The sequence below is a fragment of the Sphaeramia orbicularis genome, chromosome 3 (genome assembly GCF_902148855.1).
Source record: "Sphaeramia orbicularis chromosome 3, fSphaOr1.1, whole genome shotgun sequence".
Lineage (NCBI taxonomy): Eukaryota > Metazoa > Chordata > Actinopteri > Kurtiformes > Apogonidae > Sphaeramia > Sphaeramia orbicularis.
The window spans coordinates 8,061,530-8,081,780 of record NC_043959.1 but is presented as its reverse complement, the minus strand read 5'-3'; positions in this window follow the sequence as shown (position 1 = coordinate 8,081,780).

Sequence of the window (20,251 nt, the reverse complement as noted above, 5' to 3'; positions counted from 1 at the left end):
ATCATTAGAGCAGCAGACGACCCAAAAAATAAGCGAATAAATACCAGGATTGTGTGGCGACTATTTGGGTAGTTCAATCCTGCTGCTGATGCCACAGTGGACTAACTTCATTCTTATATCTAACTTTCTTCTTCTTTGTTTTAAGTTGCAGTACACAAACACCTCTACGTACAGAAAAGTGGGAATAAGTATTGTTTTGATCAGTCCCTTTCCTCCAGTGCAGTCTTGCAGGTTGGAGTCCAGTATAAACGTCTTCCCAGAGGACAGGCCTACATTACAGGCTTGTTTTGTTTGTACAGGTTGAGTCTAAACATCACCCCAGAGCTGTGTTTGTTACTAAACACAGAAAAGGCTGATAATCAGAATGTGAGGCAGGACTGTAAGGTGTCTTTTATCTACAATGAGAGGAGAAGCTATAAAATGTCATGCACACATAAAATGTTATAGTGTAGAAACGAGTTCTTGTTATACCCTTAGGTGAAACGTCTCTAAAACTAGTGGACAGTTGAACTATGGGTGTGTTTGCATCCATCTGTTCTCTTATTTGTATTTTCAGTATGCACAAAAAAGGGAAAAATATGCTTGGAAGAGGTGAAGACATGGGTGTATTGATATTGATAAAAAGTATTATTTAAGAAGCCTGCAGTGTTCAGTAAATTAATACAAAGAACATAAAAACCACATCAGATGATAAACAGCAACTTAACAACTCTAAGTGCACACAAAAATGCACATAAATATATATATACAGTTTCTTTGCCAGATTTTCTGAATATTGGAGATGTGGATGGACTTGTGCAGAGATCCAGCTCTGAACTGATGTAGTCAGTCTGTTCTCATTTCTGAAACAACCATCAGTTTAATAGAAGCATAAAGACTGGACTGTGTTTCAATGGAAAAGGCTCATGACTAAGTCCAGAGTGACCCTGACCCAGACTGATGTAAGCACCTGGATGAGAAGGTTAGCCTACCTGTCATGCAGGCCCGGCCCTGTTCATGTGGGGGCTCTAAGCAAGACAAGTTGGAGGGCTTCCCCACTGTACCATACATCCATAGACACAAAATAATTTCACTCTGAATAACGACACTAATTCATGTCAAAAGCTCACCGGCTATACATATCAATGTGTTATATTTTAACATGGTGAATGTAAAACAATAACGCCTGTAATAAATATTGACTGACTCTGGTGCAGGAGGGGTTTCTATCCTGGTCAGGGTGTTCCCAGTTTGTGATGCACTCACCACCTGTCAGAAAGACTATTCCCTGCTCTGACAATCACAGACTGCTAACACCCCTGTTCTAACATAACGCATTTACTGGACTGACAAAAATGCATTTGGCACAGCGTAGTGTTTGTTGCATAAACAGTTGAAAGCTGTATTGACAGTGACTCAGGACGTCATGGGCACTGCATTAGACTGTAGCCAAACACTAAAAAGACAGCCCTCCAACACTCCATCAAGTTACCATGAAGCATTTGTTGTCATTATGTGTTCATGGAAAAATGTATTTCACATTACTTTGAGAGAGTTGTTTCTTTTCTTCTTCAAGTTTTTTTCTTCTTATGTTTATCAGCACCTGATGGGTATAATGATTTGGACATGGTGAAACTGCTCCAACAAACTAACTAATCGCTTCATCCTGGGTTGCTAGGTTTTCATTACAATCACCGTTTTCACTGTTTGGTGTTGCCAAATTATCAACACATCAAATGGCATGATACATAAGTTTGGGGCCCCCTGGTGGCTGCGGGGCCCTAAGCAGTCGCTTAGTTTGCTTATAGGGCAGGCCAGCTCTGCCATCATGCCTAGTGCCTACAGTACACGCCTATGGGGGCAGTGTTATGATCTGGGGTTGATTAAGTTGGTCTTCCCTATGTTCAACATTGTTGTCCAAAAATGTGGCATAAGTTTATTGACATGATGCCATGGTGAATTAAATATTATTTTAATTTAGATAGTTGAATTCTTAAGTTTAATCTGTTAAGGCTTAGTATATTTTTGTTGATTCTGTAATGGGCTGTGCCATTTGTGATTGTTGTATTTTTGTAGTTTTTCTGTTCTCTTCCTTGTGTGTGTGGGTGTGTTCTGTTTCTCTTTCCCTCCAACAGATAGCAGCTGACTGAGGAGGAGCTGCAGGAGTGGTATTGGTGTGCTGGCTGCTTCTGATTGGTGCTTTGGAGTTGAGCCGGGAAATTTAAAGGCCGGCTCTTCATTCCTCGAGAGACTCCTCTCATTTCATCTCCCATTCTGTGCAGACCAGCCATTTGTAATTTTTTGTTAGAACTTTTGTCAAACCAGTGATATAAGGAGGGAATCTTTTTCTTTAAGTTTTGTTTGGTAAGACGGATGTATTTTGGTTTCCTTCGTTTGTTTTTGTAGAACATTTTGATTCCCTTACTTGATTTAATTTTTCTTTTTTTGTAAATAAATATCTCATCCTGCAGTGCTGCGGTTGCTGGTCATTTTTGATAGTTTGCTCCTGTTTGTTAAGGGACATGGAGGGAGGGGAGTCTCATATCATGTTGCGTCTCGGCAACCCCTAGACCAAGCATAACAAATCACATATTAGTCAGTATTAGTATTAGTCAGTATTAGTTAGGATTCCGTTGTGTCACTAGATTTCTTTGTTTCACTGGTCAGTCGTAAATTTCTTAGGATAGGTCACATCTTGGTCACATACTAAACTGACAGATTTATGATCACAGAACTTAGGTTTTACCTTTGGCACACTTTTAAATATACATGTCCACAGATGATTGTAAACAACAAAAGATAAGCGGTAAACACTGTCGATATGGGGTTTTACATGGAGTTGAGGTATTACATCTGATTGATATCACACTGGAAGAAAAATCCAAGGCACTCTCTTTAAACATTAAAATGCCTTTATTTACATGGCACGGTCATATCTAGACCTACAGTTGTGCCATGCTAATAAAGGCATTTTAATGTTTAAAGAGAGTGCCTTGGATTTTTCTTCCAGTGTGATATCTACTTTTTGAATCCCTTTTTCCAGAGAGCACCTCGAACAAACTCTTTTTTGGTCCGAGAAGCATTCCTTCCCACGAATTTTTTGAATTATATCGGCTTGACTTTAGGGTCAGATGAAACCAGTCCATTTTCTGTGATCCAACCCATCTAGCACAAGGGGGTCAGCCCATAGTTTGAAGATCAGTTCACAAAGATGATAAAAGTAATGTGCATTGGAATGTCTGGATCCATTTCCCTGCTTGGGATGTGGATCCTCAGCTGAATTATACATTGTCTGTGATCAGATCAAGTCAACCATAAATTTATAAAAATGAGACCAAAAAGAATCCGGACTTATTCTTGGAGCTTCCAACAAAAGAACACATTAACATGAATACATGCTGTAATCAAAGATATGGAAATATAATTTTTTTGTCCACTTTGTCTGTACGTGTTGTCAACCGGACCTGTGCTGTAAATTGCAGATTTATAATAATGAGCTGTTGTTATAGCATGTATTAGCTACATTGTAACGTGAAAATTAGGTGCAAACTCAATCACTTGTCTTTTGACTTCTATTAGTGATGCTGTTTTGTTGTCTTTGCCTCAGACTGTCAATAAGGGTGGTTTTACCCCTTGTGCTGACATTTGTATTGTCCTTTCTGTCAAGTGGAGGATATAACACCACACTGTAGATACTGGGTCTTGCTAAATAAGGATTGTTTTGCCCTGGAAACGCACAGAGACAAGATCTTAAATCTCCAGTAACTTAATGAATTTCTGCTGGTAAATAGTCTCTACAACAATACATGAGTTCCTTTATTGTGGCATGAAAGTAGTGAAAGAATGCAATGTTTTTTTCCTGTTTTCATGGGAAAAACCAATTCATGTTCATAGCAGCACACATGATACACCTTTAGCTTCAGTTGAGAACACGTGCAGCAGCAACAAACAGCAGTGTAGTAAAACTTTTTTTTTTTGTTGATAAATTTCTTGTTGTTCATGCTTCGCTGTAATACCGTGACATTTCTGCAGGGAGTTCTGAAGCTAAGAGCTACTCCACCTCCCATCCATTTGTTACTATGGTGAAACGAGGCATTAAGAGCAGCTGCAAGAGGGCTCAAGGACAGCTTGTATTTAGTCTGAAGTGTTCAACTGTTGAGAAAAACAAAACAGAGCAAAATCTACAGCTGCTGTGACTTAAAAGAGCTGTTAAAAATAGAACCTCAAGTATCTGATTTTTGGCTGGTACACTGAGATTTAAAAAAAAAAAAAAAAAACGCTGTTTCTCATTTTATTCTTAACAAATTAATGTAAATGTGAGCAAGAACAAGCAAAAACCGTTTTCTTTGTGGAGAGGCACAAGATTATCACATTTTACTTCATTGGTTTGATCTTTTTTTTGGTTGCCAGGTTGTTAAACACTGCCCTCTATACAAGACTACTAAACTATTTGCTTTATCTGACCCCTTTCAAAACCCATAACACTCAAGAGTATCGGCTGTTTTTCACTGCTTTTCCAACACACGTCATCATCCACTAATTCCATCTGTTTCCATTTAAGCAGCACATGAAAATATTTCAGTTGGCATTGAATTTGAAAGGGACTGAAGAGAAAGATGTAAAATCATAACCGTGTTTATTTTTGAAGACTTGTAGAGATCCATGACATGATCTCTTCAGGTGGGAGGGACCAAGTGAACAAGTTTATGTTTGTCAAGTGTCTCATAGGCAAAAAAAGACAATGATATGGACTGCAGGTTGGATGCAGATTCTGCAGATAAATGACTGCTGGACAGTGCCTAACAGGTAATGCAGTTTTTCATCTAAATATATCACAAATTATAATCAAATTTTAAGAAATGTATTTATTTATTCATTTATTTATTTATTTATTTATTTTTAATTCAAATTTTTATTCAGAACAGTCTCATAAGATATTATACAGGACATCAGTGGTACAAAGTACACTGTTCTCTTTTTTTCACAAAGAAAAAAGGGTGTCAATAATGCTCACTGAAAGGAAGAAAAAGAAAGAGAAAGGATAAAAGGAGTAATATAAATAAAGTAAATAAGTAAGTAAAAATGGATAATAATAATAATAATAATAATGATAATAGCAAGTTTGTACACAAAACGCTATCACACCTCTAGGAAATAAGACAAAGAAAATTATGCATAAATACATAATGTATACACACAAAGTAGTACTTATAATCATAGTACAAAGAAAGAGAGAAAGAAAAAAAATAAATGTATTTTTAACTCCTCTGCAATTATGTGATGCAATTATGCTGGTTTCTCCTCATCAACATCATTATCATGGTTTAAAAGTTTGCCCATTAAGTATTTTATACAATCATATACCCTTCCTGAGCTGTTGACTGATAGATACCAAGTCTGGGTTTAGTGAGCTGACAGCTACAACTACAAAAACAAACTGAAGTACATTAGTACATTAGTAACATACATTAGTGCTGTTTCAAAGTCTTATGTCATTGTCTGACACTTAGTTCTTCATATCCTTGTTTACAATGTTGTTTTGAAATTCTATGTTTCTCATAAAATTTAAAAATTTGATGTTTAAAATTCTTATCATTCTCTTTTTGACATTTTGAAATTGTTTTAAAGTTTTGAATTTGTAATTGTAGTTTTCAGAATTTTTTTTTATCTCTCTTCTAGTAGTGTTTGGAATTCTGAACATCAAAAATCAAAATTTCAAATTAATTCAAAGAAACAGGATGAGAGAAAGGAAACAATGAAAGGACTACGAAACAAAAAGAGAGAAGAACTACCAAACTGAAAAAGGTTCTAACCATCAAAAGTCAAATGAATTCAAAACATCAAAACATAAAAATTCCAACTTGAAAATCATAAAACCAAGTTTCAAATGAATTCCAAATATCAAAGAACCAAATATCCAAATTTGAAATCAATTCCAGACAAAGAAATTCCACATATTACAATTCCAAACTTCAAAGGGGTTTCTCACTAGCCTGGTCAGCCCTTCATCCTTCTCAATGAGAAATCTGTCTGGAATCATGGGGCTTGAATCCAAATATGAAGGAGGGACTAACAGGCACAGAGTAAACCAATCACAGACAAGACAGACATGACGCTTTTGTCAGAGAAACTTGAGAATACATGGTGTAATCTGTAATTCAATCCTTACTTTTGAATCAAACAGTTGTAAGGAGATTTGCAGACTTGGAACTGACTTTGACTCGCAACAAAAAGAAGTCACTGCATACAACGCATTGTGAAACACCCACCCACCGGACATGTGATTGGTCAGTATAGAATAGATTGTGCATATTTCACAGTGACTGCCCCAATTCCAGACTGTTTTCTCAGTAGTGAATACACTGAGAAAACTGGATGGCTAGACAGACTAGTTTCTCACATCAAAAGAAATGGGGGATCTACAAAACTTCAAGGAAAACTGTGAAAGAAGTTCCAAACAACAGACATCCAATTTTCAAATGAATTCAAAACATCAGTGGAAAGGTCAGGTTTAGTGACAAGCAGCCAGAGTTAACCTGTGGAGGGGTATCAGGAACAGTAGGGGAACATAAAAGCAGAGGATTGAGGACCACTTCGACAACTTCCATACTCGGTGGTCAAATCACTGTCCAGAATAACACCAGGGGGCAGACCTCCTGTTGTGCCTCAGTGGCAGAGCAGCTACACCAGTTCTTCAGTCGTTTTGTGGTGATGAGAGCTGAAATCAAACTCCAACCACCGACAGCCAGGCACTTGAGGTCCAGTCTGATGAAGTGAAAGATGCACTCTGTAGAACCAACACACCTACTGGACCAGACAGCATCCCTGGGCATGTCTTCAAGGTATAGCGTTAGGTAAAGTGTTAATAAATATCTTTTTGTCTGGACGTTTCTAAATATGCGTTCTCATCTTTTCTTCTGTTCTTGTGATCTCATGAAATGTCATCAGTCGGGGCTTAAACACTGTTCCATTCAAAAGTTCGCACAAACCAAGATCGGATGGAAAACCCACATGTTGTTCTTGTCTCTTAGTTTAAACCAAGGATCCACTGGTTGGTGACTCGTGTGGACTTGGCTGGAAAATATCCCAAGATACATTTCATGCTACTGTCAATTTACTCTCAAAGGCAACAGCGGCTTCTGTGATAACTTAAATCAGAAATGTTTCATTGAGTCGGTGACCGTCACCAGATGATGTGATACAATGTTGGAACACATGAGAGGCAGAATAGTGAGAAAATACGTCTTTATTATCATGGTATTGGAATTAAACTAAATTTGTTTATCCAGTTTTGAAGAATATACTTAACGTATAAAAATAAAAAATGACATATAAATAGTGTAAATGTATTGAAATCAAATTGAGTGACATATTGTGGTAGGTTGTGGGAATACTTTAGGAGTCGATGGTGGAAATACAGCAGAGCCAGGGAGGAAAGTTCACAAACACCAACCATTCCAGTTACAGAGAGACTTGTGTTCTTAGGAAGTTGGTTCTCTGGGACTGTTCTTACCAAGACTGTAGTCGCCAAGTTCTCAAGACTGTACTCTGCGAACGTAAAATTGAGAAACGGCCTTCTGTCTCTGTTGCAGTGTCCTGTCCCCATCTGCCTGAAGACACCCACTATAGTGCCAGTCCTGAAGCCGTCTGCCATAACATCACCCAATGATTACAGGCCTGTTGCACTGACACCTGTATTTATGGTCCTGCAACATCTCTGAGCAGTTCTGATATCCAGCCTGGACCCCCACCAGTACACCTATAGATCAAAAAAGTGAAAGGATGATGCCATCTCCACCCCCACCCTCCACACTGTACTCCACCACCTGGAATAATAAGGGACACAGAAACAGGTATTTAACAACATCTTACCCAGCAGACTGTTGTCCAAGATGTCCATTCTGGGTGTACAACATAACATCTGTCTGTGTAGGATAGATCCACACTCACACTGCTCCTCCACTCTCACACTCAGCATGGGAATGCCACAGGGCTGTGTTTTGAGTCCCTTACTTTATGTACACTCATGACTGTCTATCATCTCACAACACCACCAACATTGTTTCAACAAGTGATTCACAGACAACACAACTGTAGTGGGACGCATCACTAAAGGAGGAATAGAATAGAATAGAATAGAATAGAATAGAATAGAATAGAACTAGTGCATTCTAGATCCTCTGATACAGTTCATTCCTTTACTTCCTTGGTAAATTCCACTGGCATTTTCAGTAACCTCTCAGCTGGCATGTCTGTTTCCGCACATAAAATTTGACACCATGGCAACATGGCCCTATTGTTTATGTTTTGCAAGGTAACCCACTTCAATGATGATTCTATGATTCTGGGCATAGCAACGTGATTGGCCATGGAGAGGCCATTGTATTCCAATATTACTACTAATATCTCCTAAAATATTGGTTCTATCAACTTGCTGTATTTGCTAGTCTCTTCTTTGACCAAAATTACATAAGTATGCCAAACTGCAGCAGTTTGCCCTCTACCGATTTTGTGTGATGCCCGAGACACACACACACACACACACACACAGAGTCCACTTCCCATTTATAATATAGAGTAGAATTCTTTACTGTTTCACACATGCAGATACACTGTTATTTGATAAATGTGTTGTCACTTATTTACTTTTACCTTTCGATGATTCACCAATTATTTCACCAAAAAATGTGAATAAAAGCAGCTGTATATGTTTTCTGTGAAACTGTTCCAAATGGAAGTACATCAAGAGCTTGCTGAAAAGGGAACAGTCCACATTAAAGCCTGCATTAGTCCACATTAAAACACTTCATGATACCGGATGGTCTCTTAGACAAAGAGGGAAAGGTGTTCTACTACATGTGTTAAGCACTGCATATTTTTCTTTTGTCTTCAGGATTTATTTTGTTTCCATTTTCTGCTTAATGAAATATTTTGAAGTTACTTTTGGTGTTTAGTTTTGGTCATGTAATTTAGTTCATTTTGACGTAAAAAAAAAAAAAAAAAAGACAGAAAAAAAAAGAACAAAAGCTGATATCATTGTCATTGTTATAAATGTTATTTAAATGTGTGAAATGTTCCAGTACTTAAAATAACAGATAATTGTCTTTTACCTCATTTCATCTTGTTTGTTGAGAATTCAAATTGCACTGATTTTCAGTATTTTGATATTATGTTTTCAAAAGCCTGTGTGTCTTATAAACTTCTGTTTTCATCTTGTCGTGTTGTTTTCATCAGATGACTGATGTGACAAAGAGGGAAAGATTACTATCATTAAATTGTGGAGGTGTGATAGTCTTACATAATCAGACCTACATTCCCACTTTATTAGCCAGTGAAAGTTCTGGAACCATTCACTATTCTTCTTGAAATAGGAATGAAAACTTTTCAGGGTTGTTATCTAGTTCTTTAAATGAGTTACATTCCTCTTGGGCAGAATGCAGTTACAGGACTTTTGTACAACATTGTTGGGAAAGTAATCATTTGATGGCATGTGTGCAAAAAGAAGAGTGCTGTGATACTAAATTGAGTGTATCCACACAAAACAAAAATACCATTTAAAATCTTGGTCAAAACGTTACCTTTTTCAACATCTAACTGCCGCTCAGAGGTCGGTCTTTCATATAGTGATGGTGACTTTAAAAATAATCAAACTGTACCTGTACTGATCATGCTTACAACATTAACTGTGCTTTGTGTATTATATATATAAGGAAGAGAGGTACAAATTCAGGAAAATAAATTGCCATAAATGCACCACATTGGATCTTTTTACAATGTGAATTACAGGCGGGGGCAGAACCTATGGGGAGCAGCCATTCCCAGGCAAAAGTGACATACCAGTGTTGATTCCAGGTGATCAGTGTGAGTAAACAAGCAGTAGTCAGTGAGTCAGATAGAGTGGAAAAACACATATTTGTGATTGTTCGTGCAGCCGTAAGCTTTGTACTCCACCAGACGTGACCCGGCACTGGCTGATAATGTGTTATCTTAGACTGGTGTCCGCTGCACGGGTTCAGTGACCAGTCCATCACAGCCCAGGTAACTGGACAAATCAAGGACTCTGCATCATTACCAGTGCTGGAACAGTCCATGAAGGAGGCAACATGTCGCTAACCATGACTGACAAAGCAGTAACTTAGGCTACATTCAGACTGCAGGCAAATGTGGCCCAAATCCAATTTTTTTTCCCCAAATGTGACCTGAATCCGATCTGTTAAAAACAGTTTGAACAGCACAAATCAGATTTTTTCAAATCCGACCCAGGCCACTTTCATATGTGTGTATGTATCTTTATTTAGGTGGGACAGTGCACATTAATGAACACATTTACACATTCCATTTCAGTATAAACATGTAAATATGCCGGAGTTAGTGCCAATGCTAATTTTCATCCACAGTCCCCACTTAACAAATAACAGAGATCCTTGCAATACAACGCAATGCAGTGTAGTAATTGCAGTACAGAGCAAGACAGTGCAATATATTGCAAAACAGTACAGTTCAATACACTACAATATAAGTACATGTCAAGGACTACAATAAACATGTACTACTTAAAGGACAATACAGTACAATACCTTACATTAAAGTACAAAATTACATTAATGCCTACGTGTCAAAGATTAAAATAAACATTCAGATGTGTGATCCTAAATCTGATACGTATTTGATATTTTGCAATGCGACTTCAGTCTGAATGGCCAGGTTGCATTTATCCAACCTTTACATCATTGAAATGCAACAAACGTCACAATTCTGCATCCCAGGAGTGTTACTTCCGTAAACACAGTGCGTGGCTGTGTAGTCACATATTACGTCAGTACCTCTTTTGTGCATGTGGGTCACTTCAGGGTCGCATTCAGTTCACATTCAAAACTGATAGAAGTTGTAATTAATGTGTAATATGAACAAGCACACAAAAATATCGTATTTCAACAAAAAAATCCAAATTGTGCAGGAAGACCTGATATCTGAACGTAGCCTTAGTACTTGCACTAGAGGTAAGATCGGGCCTAAAAAATCCAGCCCGACCCGACCCAGGCCCGCGGGTATTAAAGCCCGACCCAGCCCGAACCCGACCAATTAACTTGATTTGCAGGCCCGAGCCTGAAGCAAACCCGAAATTTCATATTTTATTTGTGAGGACTCGGGAGGAGGAGGGGTGATTTATGATAACAAATTAAAGCCTGTCTTTTGTAACGAAATCTAAGTTAAACAAGACTGTATAAACATTTACATCTTTTATATTTCTGTGTCTGCAGAGGTTACATTAATCGACAATTTTCCATCATTGACGGATTTTTTTAAGAGTTGACGGGAAAAATTTAAGGCCGTCTGTCATTTTGACGGGTTGAAAATTGGGCCATAAACCACAGCAGCAGTACGTCCTTAAGAATCTAGTGCGGCACTTTAAGAGAGAGAGAGAGAGGCAGAGAGACAAAGAAGAACAATGACGGGTGGATAATAGACAGAGACAGGAAGGAGTTCTTTGAATTGTCATTGCAAGAGTTGCTCTGGCTCTGCGGCTCCTGTTTAGTAGTTAAATAGCAATTACCTTACAGCGCCTTCTCTGTTTTATCCAAATTATTTATTATATAACAAGTATTCCTTAGTTTAGTATCCACACATCGTTTTAGTATACATTTTTATAAACATATATTTATTTAAAAAAAAGTCAGCGAGAGAGAAGCCCGGCCCGACCCGACCCGAACGTAATGATTGACATTTTAGGCCCAACCCGGCCCGAAATTCAGGTCGGGTCGGGCTCAGACTCGGGCTTGGGCTTCAGATCTTACCTCTAACTTGCACACACTTGACAACAGGCTATAATGTAAGTTTTCTGATGGAACCACTAGAATTATACATGATCTTTTGCAATAACTAGCAATGAAAATTCACTGTTTGTCCCCTTTAAACAGAGATACAGAGACAGAGACACTGACCTTGATTCTGAGTACACCCAGTGAACAAGATTACAGATGTATTACATGAGCTGTTGGATTAGTTTTTCCAAAAAATTAACCAAAAACAATTCTGATCTTTCATGCCATTAAACACACATCTTCTCATTTTGTTGTGTCTTGAATATCAAAGAATGTGAAAGAATGTTTCTCTGTCATGCCTGATACTAAGTGAATGTTCTAGAATTTTGCATATCTTACATAGTCAGTTTTGCTGCATAAACCTTGGCTGTGGGAAATCATGCAGTGAGTGTATCAACTGATCAGTCAATAAGGACAGTAACCATGAGCCAGTGAGTCTACGTTTGTACAGCGGATGTGGATCTGAATCCTGGAGCAGTAAAACATCAACTTACAACTCATCCAAAGACAGTTGCCGGTGTTCCTCATCAGGAGGCTGTGGAGCCAAATGAAAATGACATCATTAAGGTTCAGCTCTGAACAGCTGATGCTAATCTGGTCATTAAGCCTATTAGTCCTCTGATTGGACGATGAGGGCAACAGGAGATACGATGAAAGACGGCAGCAGCATCATCCAAGCGTCTCCGCTCCTCTTATCTCATCCAACATGTTTCCTGTTGAGGCTCTGACAGCACATTTGTTCCACAGCAGACGAGTGGAAGCACCAGTAACCTGTAGCTTTTTGGTGGCAGGAAATGTGAAAGGGTGTTTCTATGAAACTGGTCCTAAAAACAGGACATGGGGCCTAAAAATTCAAACCAAATGTAGACTAATGTTATGAAGCAAGTTTAGAAGCACTTTGGGTCTATTTTAAGAATAAGTATCTACTGAGATAAAAGAGAAACTATTTTTTCAGATAAAACACATTTTTATATTATTTTACATTATATTTAACACAAAAATCTGCATGTAACATGGTGAAAAGGACACGAAAATTACACGCTACTATTTTTTTGAATATCTCTTTATTCTATCACAGATACATTTTGGGAATTGAACTAATTATGCAAGGGAGAGTGTTTGCTGTTGCAAAATCATTCGTGATTTATATGCGTTTAACTGGGCAGGTTCTGTATGTAACGCCAGTGGACACAATGGGTTACACACAAAACTTGGAATGAGACTGAGATTCATGAAAAACCCACATGTCTGGATTAGAAAAACCACTAGGATCATCAAATTTAACACAGTGTCTTTATTTATGGCGCTATATAAGACTATTTCAAACCATGTGGTCCACATAAAATGCACTGACACCTAGGTAGTTTTTCCTGTCCCAATTTTGGTCCTATTTTAAGCCCCAATATTTTATTTAAAAAATCATTAATTTGGGGTGGCTCAGAGCAAGAGTATAATTTTTTGCATTTATCTGAGGTCATCATTAAGTACATCCTGGGGGGAAATATGTCTAAATTTATCTTTTATTATTGGGTCTAAAAAAGCTGGTAAAGTGCCAGGTACCAAAATGAACCCGGCTTCATAGAAGCACCAAATATATTATGTAATTGTGTGAACAGGTTTTTCCAAAGTGATAGCCCTATACTGACTAACGTGTGACATGTTACCAACCCTGAGACATAGACTTATATTATGTCAAAAAGTCTAAATTATTCATTTAAAAAATTAGCCCTGGATATGATTACTTGACTGTTTGTTCATTTTCATTGTGTTTTTTTTGTTTGTTTGTTTGTTTGTTTTTATTCAACAATTTCTGGAAAACCCTGTGAGGGTACTTTGTTGTGATATTGGGCTCTATAAATAAAATTGAATTGAATTGAATATGTAACCTGTAATAGTAGTCTTGACATAACATAACATATTAATGCCTCAAAATTAAAATGGGGTTATTGTCTCAGAACAGCTGATCATAATATGACTTAATGAACAGAACAGCAGCAGATCCTCAGACTGTTTTATTTTATTTGACATTTCCAAAGGAGTCAGAAGTGCAAAACAAAGCCATCCTTTTCACAGACTGTTCACCTTTAAAAGACAGCAGCTGAGCAGTGAGTGAACATGAATCACAGCTTGATCCTGAACTTTCCTGGAAACGTCACGAGGCTTCAATTTATTGCATCAAGAGAAGTCAGTAGAATCTGGAGGTGATAGATGTGGCATCAGAAACATCAGAAACCGCCCACGTTGACACACATCCGCAATAATGGGAGCTTACATTTTAGGTTTGGACACAGAGGAAGGTATGTTTGGGTCGATGCTGAGAACCAACGGCACATCAAGTCTCACATTTCATGTCTTTGTTCTGAATAAAACTAAGCTGTGGTGTCTTTCTTTAGCTCTGAACAAGCACTACCAATGCCAGAACCACATGTGAAGGAAAACAGAAAGGACTAGAGGAGCTGTCTTAACAACATAGAGTTAAAAAGAGCAACAAGAACTCAAATGTAAAACACAAGAGAATGTTTTTTTTTTAATGTAAGTTATTCATCTTGACTTATTTAAGGCAGTAATGTATAGTTTGAGGTTAAATAAACAGTGCACATCACTTTAAAGTAACACCACTAAGACATTTTTCAGATACATTAGTTGTAGCTTACAAAACCGTGTGTGGAGTTTTCTTAGCACACTGTTACCGTAGAGCAGTGGTTCTCAGTCTTTTTCTGTCGGCCCCCTCTCTGGAGCACAAAAAATGTCTAGGCCCCCCCTTAACCCCAACGATATTGTAAAAGTGGTGCAATTATAACTTTCATTGAAAGAAACATCAGTATCATAAGAATACTTTTTGCTTTTCCTTGAATAATTTGTTGTGCAAATTAAAAATAGTTGTGATTTTTGCTTGAATAATACAAATAAACTCAACAATACTGATCCCTGAGACAATATTTTTCCAAATAAAATTAGGAAATTTGCAATTATCTTATAACTATGACAATAAAGTTACTTTGTTTTTTAGAACAACAAATAAATTTTGGTAACAAAGATGAACATTTTAATCAACAATATCTGTGGCTGCAATGAGCCTGTTTACATTGCACATCTCAGAACATTAAAGTGCAAACTGTGCAAACATAGAAACATTGCACATTTTTCTTTTCCAGTCCATTCTCCAAACCTAAACTCTGTGTCTAGTCTGATGATAGATCATCATAGCAATAGATTAGTTTGTTGTACATCCCTAAAAAGAGTCCTGGCTGCTCTAACTCTAAAACATTAGTTCCACCTGCTACATGTTCTAACCTGAAGAAAAAAAAACACCCAGGAGTGATCCCATACCTCCTTGGCAAGCCTTCACACACCCCACAGTTTGAGAAACATTGCCTTAAAGCCACCAAAGGAGATTTTAGTCATATTCATTTTGGCCAAATACATGTTTCAGTCATTTGTCCACATCTTCTTTCCAATATTCTGTCTATTATTACAGATGTTAAATGATTATATGAGAAATTATATTGCTGGCATCATAGCATAATTGTGTTATCTACATAAAATGAAGCAGAAGTGTTAAGAGTATAAAGTTATGCAGATATCACAATTTGGCCAAAAATATGACTTAGGCAGTTATGCTATTAGGCTAACGATATGATATTATTCCTTTGGGAAGATGTGATTTGTTTGTAACTGATCATCTATTAAGGCAACTAGAATGTCATAACATAATGTAGATTATTTTTATGAGGTTCATTACTGATCATGGAAACACATAAAGTACCAGCTTAAGTCTGTACGTAATAAATAACATGGTCAATAATGTTCAGCTGTGTGTGGCTTTCACCATCACAAATGGAAAAATACACCACCCTGTCCCAAAGCTAAAACAAGAGTCCAAACACCCCTCATTCCAGACATTAATTTACTCTACATTCATTAGTTGTTCCTTCTTTAACATATAGTATGGAGGTTTGGGGCAATAATTATAAGAATACACTACACCCAGTATACATATTATAAAAAGGACATGTGTGTCAGACTTGAGGTTGGGTGTTCTGAACATACAAAGTCATTATCTTTGCAAGTCTAAACTATTAAAACTTCATAATCTGGTTAATAAATAATGTACAGTAGGTGTATAACTAATAACAAACTACTGCAAAGTAATATTCAAAAACTACTCAGTCAGAGATAGTTTAGTTAAAGGAAGATGAAATATCATTACTAGTGAAAACATTTAGTACCTTGGTATTATTGTTGATATATTGAATACAACAATATTATAACATGCTAATATATGGATTATGATAAGTAAAGGTCATAATTATTCTTATTAGTGTTATCACTATGAAGATGCAAGTATATGTGTAAATCTGTGAGTATAAATAATCTTATATTCCTTATTTAAGTTAATATGTATATTATATATATAACAGAGTATGTACTTATTGATAGGAGGCAGCTGAATTAATTTATGACTAATGAGGGGTAGGAGTAAAACATTACATACTGTGCACTTTTAATACCCCTCGACCAAATATAGTGTAAGATTGTGTTGAAAGTTACTGCCCTGTAATTTAGATTAGATTGTCTTTGTTTAAAACTTATTACCTACATATTTAGATTTGAAAGTACTCAGATATTATAACTGCACAAGGCTGTTTCAAGCAAACATATCACCCCAACAAAACAAGCCATGCCAAGACATACACGGTATTCATTCGATAGGCATGTCTCCATTTGATGCCATTTGACCTTGAAAAGTAGGTCAAGGTCACATATTTTCAACAGGCTTCTGCTCCATGCCAAGATGCTTCCACAGTATAAATCTGGTGCAGATATCTGAATGCATTCTTCAGATAATGGGCTTACATAATTGAATGGACAGACAGACAGACAACAAAATGATTACAATACCCCTTTGGCCAGAAGTTGGGTCAAAAACTGTACTTTGTCTCTTTAGACATGTAATAAATATACTGCCTGCAAAATATTAAAACAAAGACACATGTACACAGTTTATAGAAGAAAAAACAAGCACGACTTAATCAAACTTTGGGTGAGTCAAAACAGAAGGACTGTGAGCCACATGTGGCAGTGGACCCTCATTTGAGCTATCCTGGTCTGTGCATACCTACGAAGAGAATGAGCTTATGCTGCTGGAGACAAACAGTTAAAGTATCACCAGCTGAAGGTAAACATGGAGATTCATTTAAGCAGTGTATGACATTCATCACCAATTTTTCATCAGATCTGTAAAATCAGAGTCATAGCCTAAGTATCACGAATCTGTTTGTCTTTCCGTGATTACGCACCTGAATCCCTTCCCTCACAGTGAACAACTTCGAAGTGTACTCCATCACAAGCAGTCCATTTGTTTACATACCAAACTAATATATCACCCTGGCCTTTTCGGAAATTTTGTTGCGAAGTGCATTGTGGGAATGAGAATTCCACACAGCTGCAGCATGGCTGCAGCAGCAACAACCACAGAAACGGCTTCATTGCTTCTTGCTGCTGCGGCTGCATGGAATTCCGAAAAGGCCAGTGTGATGGTTTGGTTTCAGTTTGGTATGTAAACAAACAGACGACTCGTGATGGAGTCAACTTTGAAGTTGTTCACCGTGAGGGAAGTGATTCAGTTGCGTAATCACAGAAAGACTAATGGATTCGTGATACTTAGGCTATCATATTCTACAGATTTGATGAAAAATTGGTGACGAACATCATACCCTGCTTTAAAATCAGTAAACACATCCACAGTGTCTGTCTATTTTATATACCATGCAGAGCAAAATGGAACCCCATACACACAGTTAAGTCTTAAATTTGTCCTGAGGCCACAGTTACACCCATTGAAATAAACTGTGAGCAGCTGTGACTGCAGTAAGTGTAAAGGAGCACTTAACAGTTATTACTGTGTGCACTTTTCAGACTGCAGCAGAAAACATTAAAGATAAGACACAAAGTGCAGAAGAGACTTTATTATATATCCTTGAGTACTGACTGTCTGGTGCTCATGCAGATACAAACCAAATACTTATTTAACTTTTTATGCCTGAAGCTTTTTTTTTTAAATACATAAATTTCTTTCAAGGTTACACTATAGCTGAAAAACTAGTGGAAATATTTTGTAGAGAAGGGTGAGCTAGGGAAAAAAATACCCACTAAAACCACCAACCACATCATCCAAGACTAATGTTAAGTACCACCAAGTAATTTCAGTTACTTGATAAATTTTAAAACTTCCAGTTCACAGGACTATTAGTGTACTACCGGCTTTTCTTTGCTTGATTTTCTTTTGTTCAGACATATGATTTATGTTATTTACAAAGAACAAGTGTGCGAATTGATGTATGACACCATTGTTTTCTAATGTCTGCATTTTCCTGTCGACACGGATACACACACGCTGAACCATATGAAAATATTCACTTTTATTTACCATTTTAATAACTTACAACAACATTTATATGTTGATAAGAGGTGCAAACATAAAGAAAATTCTTATTTTGCTAAATACAGTATAGGTGTGGACAGGCACTGCGTGATTTTTATCTATGCATTCAAGCCAAATTAAAATGATATTGTCAGTGCACATTGATTTTAATACACTAATACAATATATTTAGTAATTATGTGTTCATTCAACATCCAATTGTTCACTTTCCGAACCGTTTAACCCTTGAGAAGTTCAAGAGGGATACAGGAGCCTATCCCAGCTATATGTACTGCATGTGTCACCAGTACATTACAGGTTTACTATACTACAGTGAATTTAATTGTATAAAGAGCCAAAGTCCCGTCCTTTCCATTGTGCCCCATGAAACCAAACTTCAGATTTCATTAAATAGTGGTCAGTGACAAATCATTTCCTTCATCCTGTTTTAATTGCGTTGTCATTTACACCATGTTCATTTCAAGAAAGTGTGGATCTAGTTTATTTTATTCCACATGTTGTCTGTGTTTATTTACCTTCTTTATTTTTTGTTTCTGTGCTAATTCTGGTGGAAAGCAAAGTATTTTGTCAGTAAATGTTTAAAGCAACCTACCTGTATCTTTCTACTACTGAAACATTTATATGCAAAATACTATTCGCAATACTTTATTAATTTGACACCTCCAGTCATTTATTTCTCACAAATTCACACATCAGGTTTTGCTTTCATAAATATGAACACAGAAAAGGTATTATTAACAGATTTGATCCCAAAGTTAAAATGTTTCACAGTGTGCCAGCTTTTGAAGGTCACATGTAGGTTTCCCAGCAGCCAAACCCCAAATTATGCAACCAGTTATTAATGTCCTGTCATACGTGGACATTTACGGTTCTCGGCATCATGAGTGTCTGACTTAGACAAAAGGAGAGAAAGAAAATGAGCCAACAGTGTGTGGGGGATTGGACAGTTGCATAACTGTGTTGAAATATATCTGAAGTCACATGTCCAGAGTAAAGGCCTGCAGTGAAACACACACACACACACACACACACACACACACACACAGGTTCAGTGACTCGAATGTGAAAACACAGACATTAAAGATTCCACTGTGATTTTCAAACAAGTGGAGGAGGGCAGAAGGCTGTACATGTGACCGGTGGGAGGGGGCGGGGACCGGAGATGAAACCCCACCTCCTGGTGGGGAGATTACTGACCTACTCCACAGCACAGACAAAATCCATTTACAGTATGAACAGAGCTGAACACTGAACAAATACAGCCTGTTAATTCTACTGCATGTTTAATGTTACTGACACTTACTGTTGGTCAGGTAACAGAACCACTAATATCCATTTACAGGTACAATATACTGTATGACAGGAAGAAACACATATTCAGGACCGTTTGTTTCCTATGTGCAAAAAGATTGTGAAGTACCTGAATAACCACCTGTCGGCCATGCTTGTCTGCATCCACACTAACAGCCTGTGCACTGACTCCTATGTAGAGGACTGACAGAGTGCATGTTCTATGAGAATCAGACAGACTGTCTTTAATTAGTGGAGGGAGCACCACAACAACACCGATTAGTTTCTAGTTTAGTTTGTAATTTGGCTGTTTGAATATTGCTTTAGACCATATTGGAACAAATGGGGTGGAGCTGCAGGACCATAAAGGATCATGGGAGATCTGATAAACGCTAGCTACTCTGTAAAATAGTAAACTTCATCAAGCATAATTTATAAAGAGTCTGGTTTAGATCAGACTCTAAATGGAAAGTGTCATGAGTGAGTGAGTGAGTGAGTCTTGATTGTGTTGATTGGAGTTATTAACCATAACTACAATGGAGCTATCTGTCAGGTAAAACTATGTATTTCATAAAATGCACAAAACATTTTGTTAGCTAATATAAACACACAACCAGCTCCTGACAGAAGAAATCATATTTCCAAAAGCAAAAGGTAAGCAAAAGAAATAAAGAATGTGGAAATATAGGCTACAGCATAGTACTCATGGGTTTAG